The sequence below is a fragment of the Bidens hawaiensis genome, unplaced genomic scaffold (genome assembly GCF_021521415.1).
Source record: "Bidens hawaiensis isolate Kalapana, Puna unplaced genomic scaffold, B.hawaiensis_p1.1 tig00036306_1, whole genome shotgun sequence".
Lineage (NCBI taxonomy): Eukaryota > Viridiplantae > Streptophyta > Magnoliopsida > Asterales > Asteraceae > Bidens > Bidens hawaiensis.
This window is the reverse complement of record NW_027496324.1, coordinates 94305-108593: the sequence shown is the minus strand read 5'-3', so window position 1 is coordinate 108593 and position 14289 is coordinate 94305. Positions and strand designations below refer to the sequence as shown.

Below are 14289 nucleotides of genomic sequence, written 5' to 3'. Positions count from 1 at the left end.
ATATTACTATTTGTGGGCCCGTTCATTTCAAATTGCTGCATTAAATTATCAAAACCATTGCAAACATTTTCGTTTCAAAAAGGTTAAAAAAACATACTACCATTAAAATATCAAAACTACTGCAAAGATCTAAAAACGGCATAAACAAGTTTATTTCATACACTACTTAAAGAAGTGCCACCATAGCAAATCTACAAAAGTATTCGGTCCCCAAGTCGATTCACGTTTCATCCTTCTGTTTCTACTAACGACTCATCGTCCTGCAAAAAAACTAATGTAAGTACAATACTAACAACCACTATTTATCAGTAATACATATTTACCTTCTTTTTTTCCGGACATCCGGTGATGTAATGACCCGGTTGCTTGCAGTAAGAACAAGTTTTATTTTTTGGTGCTTCGAGGGAAGACTTGATTCTAGTGGCACTTTTGGGACGACCTTTGTTATTTGTTTTAATTTGTGGATCACGAATAGAAATTTGAGGCATCAAGTTTACTTGCGAACTTCCCACATTAGAATTATGTATAGTGCATTCCAACTGTTTGTAATGTGTTCGAACGCTTTGTTCTTCTAAAAAGTTACCAAGATAGAATTCGGTTTCTTTATCTCACATGGGGAATCTCTTGCATGCTCGATTGCTTTTCTAAAGTTTGATTGAACACACCATAAAGTTAGCGCACTGACTTCATTTCCATTATTTGTGTCTTCGAGCGCGATCGTGTGATTATCAGACTTATACCTTACATCACGTGTCCACCTAGGTAAAATATAATGATCAGGAATGGTTTCAACATTCCTCTTCTTCAACACGTATAATATATGCTTGCATAATATCCCATCTGTTTCAAACTTTGCACATGAACATGTTACATCTATCTTATCCGAGAGTCGAAAGTTAACAGTTCTCTAGTATATTTTATCAATATCAAGTTGTCCAACCTTATATTTAATTTCTTTTAAAGTTTTTCTTATCGTCTCATGGGTTAAATTAAGGGTAGCTTCGGTCCATTCTTTCTTGAATATATCAAAGAGCTTTCTAGTGTAACGTTGACTTGCTTTTTTCTCTATCATATTTACAGAAGAAAGATTTGGCTCGGAGTCCATGGTCTTGAAGTCTTCATCGTTTTCGGAACCCCTTTGGCACGCAAAAGTTTTATCATACTGGATTACAAACTCATTCAACATGGTATTTGAATTCAAAAATCCATCAAAAAAAGAATGAATGCTCTCGCTTCTTCCACTTGATGTCATGCCAGCAAAAAAGCAATCTTTCAAGAAGGCTTTAGCCCAATACTTGCGTTGCTTATACATCTCTGTTATCCAACTTCCACTTTCAAGTTGGTATTTACCACATAAAAATTCCCAATGATTTTCAAATTCTTCAACAGTATTACTCTTTATCCACTGCTTGTATGCCTCTTCAATATCACTATAACGAACTGTAAGTGCTCGAAGATGTTCAATATGATGTTTCTTTAAATGCCATGAACAGAAACGATGTCGGGTTTTTGGAAAAACTCTTTTAATTGCATTTCCAATAGCTTTGTCTTGATCAGTAATTATTGCCAATGGATGCTTACCAAACATGCACTTTAAGAAATTTTGAAATAACCATTCAAAAGTCTCTTGTTTCTCATTCTCCAACAGCGCACCGGCAAAAAGCATGGACTGGCAGTGATGATTCACCCCGACAAATGGAGCAAATGGCATCATAAATTTGTTGGTCATATATGTGACATCAAACACAACAACGTCTGCAAATTTTATATAAGATTCTCTTGATCTCCCATCTGCCCAAAAAATATTTCTAGGAGACCCATCGTTAAATAAGTCCATAACAAAATAAAAGTCGCGGTCTTCTAGTAATTTATCTTGGAAATATTTAATAAGGCCATAAAACTCTTTACCCTTGTATTGTTTTCGTTGTTCACCTAAGATATCGGCACATTGTTTTGATGTAACATCATTTTCACTTGGATTTTTCATAGTGTTTACGACCTTCTTGATTTGACAAGGTCTCAATCCGGATTGACCAAGTTCCAACATCAGAGATTTGCAAACCAGTGAGCGGTGAAACTTCCCATGAGATCTATGTTTCATTACCTTGGTCGGAGTAACGGTTAGTTCATGGTTGTGTGCATTGTTAAATGCATCAACGGACCATTTCCCATCTTTACCTTTTGAAATTCGAAGAAACGCTTCACATCCGGTCCTTATATTCCTACGACGTTTCTTAGCTTCTCCCGCATAACCATCACGCTTCAAATCTTTAAAACCCTCTTTATTGCATACATATTTCTTTCGATAATCCTCGTTTGTTATCTTATTTTTATAAGTCTCACGTTTACGTACTCCAAAACCATGTAAAAACGCATAACCATTATAGAATTCATAAGCATCATCAGGAGTATCAAAAACCTGTCCAATTACTTCATTTGTTACTTCTTTTTCAACCCCAGAATCCAGGTCCACGGCTTCTGTTTCCTCTACTTCAATATCGGAACCGTTATTTGTGACCAAATACCCGTTTGCATCAATATGTTCAATAAGATTTGTTTCAAAAGCTTCATTCTCTGATTGGACCGTTACTAAATCCATTATGGTATGAATGTCCTGTATCAATAAAAGAAAAATATTTGAACATGTAAACTGATTAATTAATCACCTTGCAGATCTAATCTAGTCATAACCTTTTGATTTATTAAAGACAAGAGAGCAGAGAGAGAAATAGGAGATACAATCCTAATCAAAACCTAATCGATTATTCAAGGGCTACATGAAATACCTTCAGGTCTGTTAATGAGCCTCAATCTCCGTCCGTTTGTGTTAATCGTCGATCATCATTGAAGTTTCTAGGGTTTATTATGAAGCATAAGAGAGCAGAGAGGAGATTGTTAGTTTTGAAGGGTGTTTTAATTCTTTTTAGCTTTTAGGGTTTTTTTTTTTTTTTTTATCAAAACTACGTAGTTTTGATGGGTTTTACGCGTAAGGTTGCACGGCTGACAGTACCGTATTCACTTTCCCCATAAAAGTATATCATGAAAAAGATTTTGTATTTGCATTATTTGTTTGTGATTAATTGTAATAAATTATATGCCAATAACTTATAAATATATCATGAAAAAGATTTAAGGTATTTCAGAGTGGTCACAAGATGATGTAAGTGGTGATGGGTGGTTTGGTACCAAAGGCCAAAGGGTAACACAACCCCATGCTATTGGTATTGAAACATTTTCGGGATTGACGGGATGAGTTTGCCAATAATCCAAAAAGTAGTATAATAAAAAGTTGTTTTATGAAATCACTAAAATGAATTAATATTAATTATTTAAATAATAACTATTGTTATGTAACATCCGCTTTTCTGAGAATTATAAATAACAGAAAGTTCTATAATTAACTGTGTGTCGTTAACTTAACTGGGTGTGTTAATGTTTGGATAATAAATGGAATTAGAAGTGTGAGTCGGTTGTGGGGCCCATAGTCCCCTACATAAACCCAACCCCTCCTTCCTTTCACCACTTTCTTCCCTTTCACCACACACACACTCTCAAGAACACACATATTTTCTCTCAAAACCCGAATCCAAGTCCGGGCTAAAACTAAGGAGGACCTTGGTGTACAAGTATCTCAAACATCAAGAAAACGTCCAGATCTTCGGGGTTTTCCAGATCTGAACCGAACCCGGAGCAAAAAGGTAAGCTTCGGCCAAAAGGTTAAGTTTATGGTTAGAATCGACATGCAAACCGATATAATGATAGATCGGGTTGTGAAATGTAAGAAAAACATGAACTTGGTGACTTTTAGCCTCACGGGTGTGTTATAGAACAAAAAGGTGATGTCTGGACTATGAGAAACACGGGTATACAAAGTTGGTATAACCCAAAACCCATAAAAAGAGTAGAATCGGGTCCTAAGGAAGAAACAAGGAGAAAAATGGCTTTAAAATGGTAAAAACGACGAAAGGCATGAATTTCGCATCGCACAGCTATGCGAAGCGAAATCAATATTTTTGCATCGCATAGTCATGCGAAGCGAAAAGGTCATGCGAAATTTCATGAAATTCATTTTCTGATGCATTTTTGTTAAAGGACTGTTAATGAAAATAAAATTTTTCCCAGCCAGGGGCTCTACCCCTTGGACCCTGCTAGGGGCTGCCGCCCCTAGACCCTGCTACCAGGGGCGCTGCCCCTGGACCCCCGTTAGTTGAGGGTTTCATTAACTTAGATGTAGGAAGTAGAAGTAATCGATAATTGACGCGCGTAATGTATTGTACAGTTAGCCGTACACAACTAAGGAAGGGCATTACCATTAACGGCGAGAGAAATCGGCTCCAGGTGAGTTCTAGCCCCATTTCTTTGTTAGGTTTTCAGGGCTGTGTGCATACTCCTATGTGGTAGATAATACATTTACTTGATTGGTAAGTGTATGATACGTGTATGATTGTGTATTGAATGTATTGTTACATAATGATTGTATGAACGAGTATGTATATATATATATTTATAACTAGAAGATATGTGAAGTATGCCCGTATGATAAAAGGTATGGTTATTCGAGACAGAAGGGACCAGACCCTCATAATATCTGTGATGTTAGGGACCAGACCCTCATAATATCTGTGACGTTAGGGAGCAGACCCTTATAATATTTGTGATGTTGGGGACCAGACCCTTATAATATCTGTGATGTTTAAGATAGAAAAACTTATGGTATACCATAGGGTTTTATGAAAGAAAGTATGTAAGTACGTATGTATGTATATAAAGTACGTATGAAAGAAGTAATAGCAAGTGGGTTATGAATACGTATCTCCGGACACGTATGAGTAAGAATATGAATGTAATGTATGTTAATTTATTAACTAGAACTCACTCAGCGTAGCTGACTTTAGTATGCACGCAGACAAATAGATTGAGGGAGCTGGCTTGAGGAGGGACACATTGCATGAGCTAAAGAGACTGGCATCTACGAAGAAGTGTCATGAATGTTTTAATTAATGTTTATGGAAACACAATTTGTATGTTAAAACAAAAATGAATGTTCTGTAATGTGATGTTTGAAGTTTTAAATTATTCCGAGAAAGTTTTAAGTAACTCTGATTTTAGAATGGTGTTTATGAGTAAATCCAACACCAAAGTAAGGTTACTGGGAACGGGACCTTACATGTTATTTTTTTAATTTTAGTAACTTTTTTATTAACTGGCTAATTAAAAATCAGCTTTGGGATTGGTGTGATTTGGTAATCATATTCTCATGGTTTTGCAACGATTTGGGATAAGTGGAAAATGTGATATGACGTTGATGCAGATGACAGATAGTTGTAGAATGAAAATGAAATATAACCTCCATCCTTATAATTAACTAACAAGTGTGAGATTTTTTTAAATTCTAATTATACACCATATAGAATTCATCTAAATACCTACAAAGGGTTTGAACCCTCACCACTTGCTTGAGTGATTCACTAAAGCCTATTTTTTTTTACAAACATATAGTGAAATTACTCCCATCTTTATTCCATTTTTGTGTATATGTTTATGTTAAATGCCATGTAATAGAACTTAAAAGAATGCAATAAAAATTCAATAATAATAAAATCATTTTGGAATTTTGATAATTTTAGAAAACAGATATATTAGGTTATATCTTTCTTGAAAAAGTATATATCAATAACTATTTTCTAAGTATTGTGGATCAAGAGAGCTATTTTTTTAATCTTCCCTCGTAAGTCTATCAAAATGATATGTACACCAACAATGGTAACCCTATAACGTGAATTTCGTTATTCAATTTTTTATTGTAACATGATTATAAATCTAACACGTTTTTTTCGTTTTCATAAATTACATGTTTTTGTCTTTTACACAGAAGAAATTTGGCTAATTATAGGTCCCACGAATTACATGTAATTAAATGATTTTTATGAAATACTATATTTCATGATTTGTTAGGTGACCAATTAAAAAATGACACGTTTATATTTCTTATTGTCTCAATTTGTTTGGATTTTCATTTAGCTTTGCCAATTTATAATATTCGTGCAAGTTTTCTGTATTTCTTTATCAATTTCCTTTATGTTTTTGGTTTCTCTAGAATGTTAATATTGTAATTCAATGGATGTATCCGGATGATCGGACTTTGTTGGTCGTTTGAAAAAAATAATAGCTAAGAATTAACATCGTAGAAAGTATAAAGTTAATTCTTCACTTGGGAATAATATTAAACATTTTAAGTACTGTTTCAACTAAGAGAGTTCTGTCTTCTTACCCAATTAATTCAAGTTTTTGAAAAAATGTTCATAGCCAAGTTTGTGTATCAACCTTTTACGCTATGACTTAGCAAACATCTCAATTTCTTATCGTGTTAATCGCTAGTTTACATGTCACCTGTTTATTTGATGGACGTTAGATGATTTCCTAAAACACGAAGACATGCGGAATATGAGACCGAAAGTTATTGTCATTTCTCGATATACAATTTGATAATGATTAGCTAACAAGTGGTGTGAAACAATGAAATTGTTAATAAAGAATGTTTATAGCCATTGCATGCCCCTAAATAAACTTCAACATATAACTTTCCTAAAACTACAAAAATAATCTCATTGAAACACAAGTCAAAATGATTACACCCTCTAGAGGGACCAACAATAACTTGATATAATTTGTGTAGACAAAAACAAGATTCCTAATTTGAAGAAGATTATAACTAAGGTTATATCCTTTTACTAAAATGACTAAAATACCCTTCTCCTCCAGCTCTTCATTAGCAAGAGTCTAATTTTGACAAAACTTGCTTCAGTTTCTCATATGTCATGAATACAATCCCAATACTCGGAACCACTTTATAATATTCGGGCAAAATTCCTCTGTATATACCACACAACCCTTCCGATTTTATTATTTGACCAAACGTACCCAAAATACCCGTCTTGTAAACGCGGGCCCGCCCACCGGCTCCTTCTAACTGCATCCGCCGCCTCACCAGATCCAGAGGAAACGTTACTACAGCAAACATGTACCAACATGTTTCATTAACTTGTAATAAAGCATGTTTTGAACAAATAGATTGCAATAGTAAAAATAACTTCAAACCACCCAATATTGACCGGTTTGGTGGTTTAGGACTAACCTGTTGATGATGCAATGCCTGAAAGACTTCCACACGCCAAACTGACAAGGACGGTCGAATCTTGCGGCCTGTCACACAATATGTAACAACCGTTAATTAAAATGTTTAAAAAATAAAAATAATAATATCAACAGGCAAAACAATGTGTACAACTACCTATGCAACTGCCAGTAAGATCTTGTGGTGTCATAAACCGAAAAGCTAATCGCCAAGTTCGGCCCAACACCCTGCAACAAAATTTGTAACAAAAATATTACAAACCGAGGCATAAACAGCAGCAAAAACGTAAAAACCATCACATTAATATTATAGAGTACCAGTAAACAAGCACCGAGTCCTTTATATAGACCCAGAACGCCTTCTTCATGACTGATGGTGCGCAAAGCATGCCATATGCCTTTATAATACATAACATTTGTCTGCAAGATGTTATAAAAATTAATAATAATAATAATATTAATTATAAACACAAACTAATTAGTTTCTACCTATGCTGAAAGGCGAGTTCTCACGAGATCCAGCGGGTATGTAACCGAAGCAGCGGTTATACCCGCTAGCCCGCCGCCCGCGAGTCGTATAAACAAGTCTGTGCTTATACTTGTCCCATGATTCTGAACTCCCATTATCAGCTGCAGAATCTATAAAAACAAAAACAAAAAACATTGTAAAAACATCAAATGATGATTGGAAAGCCGAGTAGATGCTAATCAACTTGCAAAGAACGTTTGTACCAACATTCTTGTAGCGTTCGAATGCGTAGAAGCTAATCGAGGAGTATGGAAGCCGATGAGCAATTGTCACTAGGTTCCCCTTCCAAAATGTGTGGAATCCTTCTTCATTAACTATACGTGAGGCTTCGCGCCATATTGTGGTCTTTTTTAAAGTTGAAGCATCAGAGTGCATGCCCTGCACCTGTAGAATTATAAAATATATCAGATTGAGAAATATTTGAACATTAGTTTGCATGGACATTGATCAAGATACGAATTTCATTCATATGAACATTGCCTATATTAAAAAACAATCACTGTTAGTGTGTGCCATCTTGGCAAATCCCAATCGTTTTGTTACGCTCTGTCCTAACTCCTAAGCTAGGCAGTCGATATCGCCGATATATCGGTTATCGGCCCTTTGGCGAAATATCGGTCAAAATATCGGTACCGATAATATCAGCGATATTGACCGATATTTGACCAATATTGGGCTGGTATTTGACCGATATATCACCGATATTCCTGATATCAGTGCTTTAAGTCTTAATTATCAACTTTTAGTGTTCAATGTTGGTGTTTTAAGTCTTAATCAATTCTTACTTGCTACGATTGTTAGTGTTTTGCAATTTGCAAAAGGTTAATTTGTTAATGGTAGGAGACTATGCTGAATTATAAGTGTTAAAATGTTATATATATGAATTTTACATGTTATTAGAATTACCTATATCCTACCGATATCTCACTGCGATAACCGATATCTCAGATATTGGTCCTTAACCGATATCCGATATTTTTCCGCATTAACTGCTTAGGTCCTAAGTCATGGCAACAACGCCACTTAGCAGCTTACAATACCCCACCATGGCACCAAAGCCACTCTGCCACTTACAACACCCTATTAGAGTGGCCTTACAACTTCACTGGCATGATGGTGCACTATAAGGCCACTCCGCCACTTACAATACCCCATCACCGGGCCACTCTACCACTAACAACACCACATGGCAGCAATGCCACTCTACCTGTTACAATGCCCCATCATGGCTTTAAAGCCACTCCTACATAACAATTCAGGGCTGTTCATGAGTCGAGCCCGAGTCGAGCCAGGGTGGTTTCAAGCTCGGGCTCGAAATTAAACGAGGCAACTTAGCTAGGCTCTAGCTCGATTTTGAAGTTAAACGAGCTTAAGATCGAGCCATGACTTGAGCCGAGCCTGAGTCAATTTTGGCTTGGTTACAAAAATGATCCAACTCAGCTCATGATGTTTCAAATCAACTTTTTATAGCTAGTTTTATTCGAGCTTTTATCGAGCGAGCCACGAGCCCGAGCTTCGAGCCTCGAGCTTTTTGAACAGCCCATTATCCACAATACCCGGTCACGCGTTTTGAACTATGACAGCAATGCCACCCTACCCGCTTATAATCCCGTCACATGTTTTGGATTGTGGCAACAAGGCCACTCTGTCACGTTTTAAATCGCTGCAAGGATTCTACCCGTTACTTGACAGAAATTATAACCCGGATTTTATGTGCATATATATAATCTCCAAAACTCCAAAAACATAAATCAAATAATTAAACAAATTAATATTATAAAAATTAAAGTAAAACCTGAAAGAGTATAGTAAGGCGAGCCAGCAGAGCCGTACACGTCTTGCTAACCGCACCGGCAACCCCACCGGCGATAAGCTGAGAAACCGTCCCCACCTGCGACTGCTGCTGTTGCGGCGCCGGCCTCTGGTGATGCGCCACCAGTTTCCTCGCCGGACCACCGCCTTCCACCACCCCTACCGCCGCCGCCGCTTCAGTTTGCATATTCAATTGACAATGTTTACAGATACGATTAATTAAGATCTGAATAACAAAACCCTAATGGAAGCTAAAAGTAGTTGATGGATTGGTTTGTGGGTAGTGCTAGTAGTGGGTGGTAATGGTAATGGTAATGGTAATGGTAATGGTAATGTTATTATCTTGATAGATTGGTATCGGTGATGGTAATGAACAAGACGCCCAATTCATCTTTGTCAAAAAGATTGCACTTTGAATGAATGAATGAATGAAAACGTAGGTTCGAAGAAAATTAAGGTCGGTGTTAAATCAAGAAAATTAAAAAGGTAAGGTATTCATTATAATATTTCATTTTTTTTATCGAATATATATAGTTTTCATTTAACTTACGGTATAAAATTTTGAGGCTAAAGTTATTTATATTAATATTTTAAAATATTAATTACATTAATATTAAAATAATTATCATATTTAATATTTTTAAAATATTAAATATGATAGTTATTATAATATTAATATAATTAATATGAAATTGTAATTTCAACAAAAATATTTACATAATAAATGTTTTTTAAATATGTTTTTAGGCCACACGTGTTAGAAAATGAAAATCCTATTTAAAAAGCATAAAAATAAAAAGGTTAAGAAGGATTTGGGGAAAAAAAAACCTTTTAAAAAATTAATAAAAAAATCATAACTTAAAATAAAAAAAAATTAAGAAAGTAAGTAAAAAACAAAAAACAAAAATGTTTCCCCGTCTTATCGTTCTCGATAATAATAATAAAAATATATATTACACACACACAATGTTGAGAAAAAAGATTATTGTGTCTTTTATTTATCATTGTGTTCTTTATTAATTTACGTCATTGATTGTGTTTTTTTCAATGACATTATGTATTTTTTCCTTTATATCGTGTTATATTACTCAACATTATGTTATATTTTGCGATCTAGTGGGTCTTTTTTATCTATCATCGTGTTTCTGTTTCTTTTTGTCGTTTTTTTCTTGAAACTGTGTCTTTTTTTTAATAAGAAAGATGGGAGAAACATTTTAGTTTTTTTGTTTTTTACGTTTATTATTTATATTTTGAGTTATGATTTTTTTTTTGTTAATTTTTTTAGGGCAAAGCCTTTTTCACATTTCTAATTTATTGTCTCCCTTTGTATTTTAACATTTTTCAAAATTTTGAATTTATTTTTTTTTCTAACTTTTTATTGGCGATAGTCCGGCTGCGAAATCTTCGGATGAAAGCCCATACATCAACCACTTATTACACGAGTTTGAATTCTATAACAATCGACATACATTTATGAAAATTAAACATGTCAATTTAAGAAATCACATTTATAATTTTTATTTTCGTTATCAAAGTTGATTTTAATCTTAACAAGAATTAACCAAGTATGCCCCTGATGAATCTAACTATTTTTTTCTCTAACATTAACGTAAATTTGTAGAATGTTTTGGAACGGTATAAGTGAAAACAAAGACATAAAAAGCTACATTATGCCCGGGGGGGGGGGGGGGTATGCAGGGCGATAAAAAGGGGGGGGGGGCATAGATTTGCCACCGTGAGTTTGTTTGTTAATATTATTATTATTGTTGTTGTTGTGTGTGTGTGTGTGTATGATATGATGAGACAATATTGGATTAAAAACCACTACACTCCTAAAATAAAAACCGACTTTCTGTTGACTTGACGCCACGTATCGAACCCTCCATTTTGTAGCCTTCAAGAAAAGTAAACATTAAAAATGTCACTAATCAAATGCTTGTATAAATTATTATCAATCAATGTTTATATGGATTAAGTCCTAAGTTCTCAAATAGAGTTTTAGTTTTTATGGAATAATTAAATAAATTGATAATCTATTGAAGAAGTAAATAATTGTCGAAGGCAAGTAATTTTCACGTGTCATAAAAAGGAAGTGGAAAAGTTTGGGACCATGTCTTGTTGAATTATAGCTTCATCTTTTTCTTTACGTGCTTTTTTCTTTAAATTGGCAAAGAATATGTCCACTCGTGGCCTAGGAATATTCTTCTAGAAATTTTGCTTTTTAATTCAATTAAATTGAATAATCATATAGATGTTTCTATATTTAGTTTTGGTATGTATAGTGTAAAGTTATTACTTAGTGGTGTAACTGATGTTACTAGTTTTGGATCAAACTTGGATTCACATTCACATATAAATATAAATCCATAAATTCATAATAGGTTATCAAACATATCTAATTAGACTCAACTCCTAAAGCTGAGAGCCTGAGACAGTGCAAAGAGGGTATTTTTGAAGCACGAAGTTTTAGAATACAATTGATATGCTATTACACTCAACACGTAAGGCAACTCTGAAGATAAATAAGTTTAAAGCCTAATATAGAAGGCCAACTTAAGTATACTCATGTAATATACATTTCTTCACATATGTTATCAAATATACAAGCTTCAAAACAAGTAAAACACAACGAATTGAAGATATGGATTAAAGTGTTTATATGAAAGTGACACGATGTTCATATACTAGTTATGATGAATCAAATCTATTTCAAAAAGTTGTGGAACCTCCTTAAAACATTTAGAAGATTATGACCAAATACGAATATTGGCACTCATGAACAGTGGTGTCGTTTCCCCTCACAGTCACATTATAGCTTGTATTATTTAAATCAAGTAACAAGTATAAACAATTAGCAATACAACTTCTCAAGTTTGCGATGTGCGACAAGATTGCATTCACACTTGCTTAAGGAACTGGAACATGTTCCCAAGGATTCTACTAATCAAATATGGAAATGGTTCAGGGAATCATATAATTATTATATATTTTTCATATACTTACCATCGTTTCATTACAACTTGCTTTTTTGTTTTAGAATTGTTTAGAAGCTTTAAATGGTACATTCGTACATACATAAAGTGATTAATGTCACTATACCACTTATCTTTGTGTTACCTGGGTATATAAATACATATTAAAATAATCATTCAAGCATATGTAAAAGAGCCCAATATCTTTTGTATGTATTCTTAGGTTATATTTGGCATGCACAATTGCACATGATACACAAATAGTGATCAGCGATGGACATCAATTCAACATGCCAAAAGACTTATACAATTTGAAACGTTCATCCACAAAAATTATTATCGAAAAATGTTTCAGTATTTGAGAGCAGACAAGAATTTTAAAGGATCACATTGGCCTAGCTAATTAACTAAGTCATAATGGCATTTTGTTTCCTTTATAGCCATATAACACAAAGAATGACAATTGATCACTTGATATATATTTGATATAGAAGATGTAGCCAATGAGAGAACGAGCAGTCAGAGCAATGTTAAAGACGCAGATGATGATACACAAATCATGTTTGAATCTTGAAACGCTTGTAGATGATTCGAATGCTTGTGTTAATTTATGTCTTTATGTTAACTTTTATTGAGACTTTAAATACGATTATATGAGATTTTGGTTGAACAATTCCCATTTCTATGTATGACGGTAATGTTTCATAATTTATTTTTAAATTGAAAATTTGTTTTGAACAACTCGATTTCTATTTATTGTAGTACTAAGCAAATAAATTCATAAATAACTTTTATTTGTAGAAGTTTATTTTATTATGTAACTTGTTTTTAAGGATATAATTAGAAAAATAAACAAAAAATCTATTTGCTTATTATGAGATGAATTTGCTCATTATGAGATGAATTTTCAATTATAAAATCTATTTGTTTTATCCAACGTTGATGAAACCGGACCGGACTGGTTGGTCTGAACGGTCCAATCGGGATTCGGTCCACTGACCGGTCCGGTTCTATGTAGTTCGCTCGGCTCCCTCGTCTTCCAGAGAACCGGTCGGTCTGAACCGGTTTGACTGGCCTAACCTGAAAACCAGAACAGTTGAACCGGTTTACTATGAAAAAAAAATATTTTATTTTTGAAAAAATCTGTTTTTTTCAACCATACCCGCCATTTTTTTACCGAATTTGTTCGGCCGATCTGACCAGTTCAACCGGTAAACCGATTGTCCATCCAGTTCGTTTCCGATCCGGTTATGAAAACATTGGTTTTATCTTTGCGATACATGTTAAAAGAGTATTCAAACAATTGTCTAACTTTTTTAAGTTGCATGTTTTACCAAATTTTATAACTTTGAGACAAAGGAAAATCTTTTTACAAAAAATAAATGTTCCATAACAGCATAACTTTCTTCTTTTGGGGCTCGACAATATAGAGCATGAGATAGACATTGAACGCATGTTCAAGGAGATAAAGGCCACCAAATGTACACGAACTTGAAACTCTTGCTTTTTAAATACTAAATACTTGTATGAGTATGTCTTAAATAAGATTAGGAAACAAATATAGTTCGTGTGGTGATGAGATATATGGTAACGCTAGGTACAAAGGCATGCATGTTATAAAAACCAAAGATGGGATTTTGACACTTTTCATTATTATAAACAGCATCGGTATGAAACATCCATCTTGATATCGTGAACTATTGAAAATTAAAGTAAATTTAAGTTTTGAAAATATCATTCCATGAATACTTTTTTCCTTCTATAACCATAAGAATCTGTTATCGAAAAACTTACGGGCTCCACAAACACAATTTGATAAATATTATTAATTCTTTGGCATGG

At 34.0% G+C, this 14289-nt stretch overlaps 2 pseudogenes across 1 annotated transcript; both read right to left on the bottom strand.

The window, feature by feature from the left end:
• Positions 1–305: 305 nt before the first annotated feature.
• On the bottom strand, positions 306–2599 carry LOC143588299 (protein FAR1-RELATED SEQUENCE 5-like; annotated as a pseudogene).
• Positions 2600–6646: 4047 nt separating this feature from the next.
• LOC143588308 (uncharacterized) lies at positions 6647–9662 on the bottom strand (annotated as a pseudogene). The gene is made up of 7 exons (XR_013145086.1): positions 9459–9662; positions 7871–8047; positions 7624–7773; positions 7453–7554; positions 7292–7362; positions 7136–7203; positions 6647–7008 (listed from the first exon to the last, which is right to left on the bottom strand). The product of XR_013145086.1 is annotated as an uncharacterized LOC143588308 (transcript).
• Positions 9663–14289: the final 4627 nt, after the last annotated feature.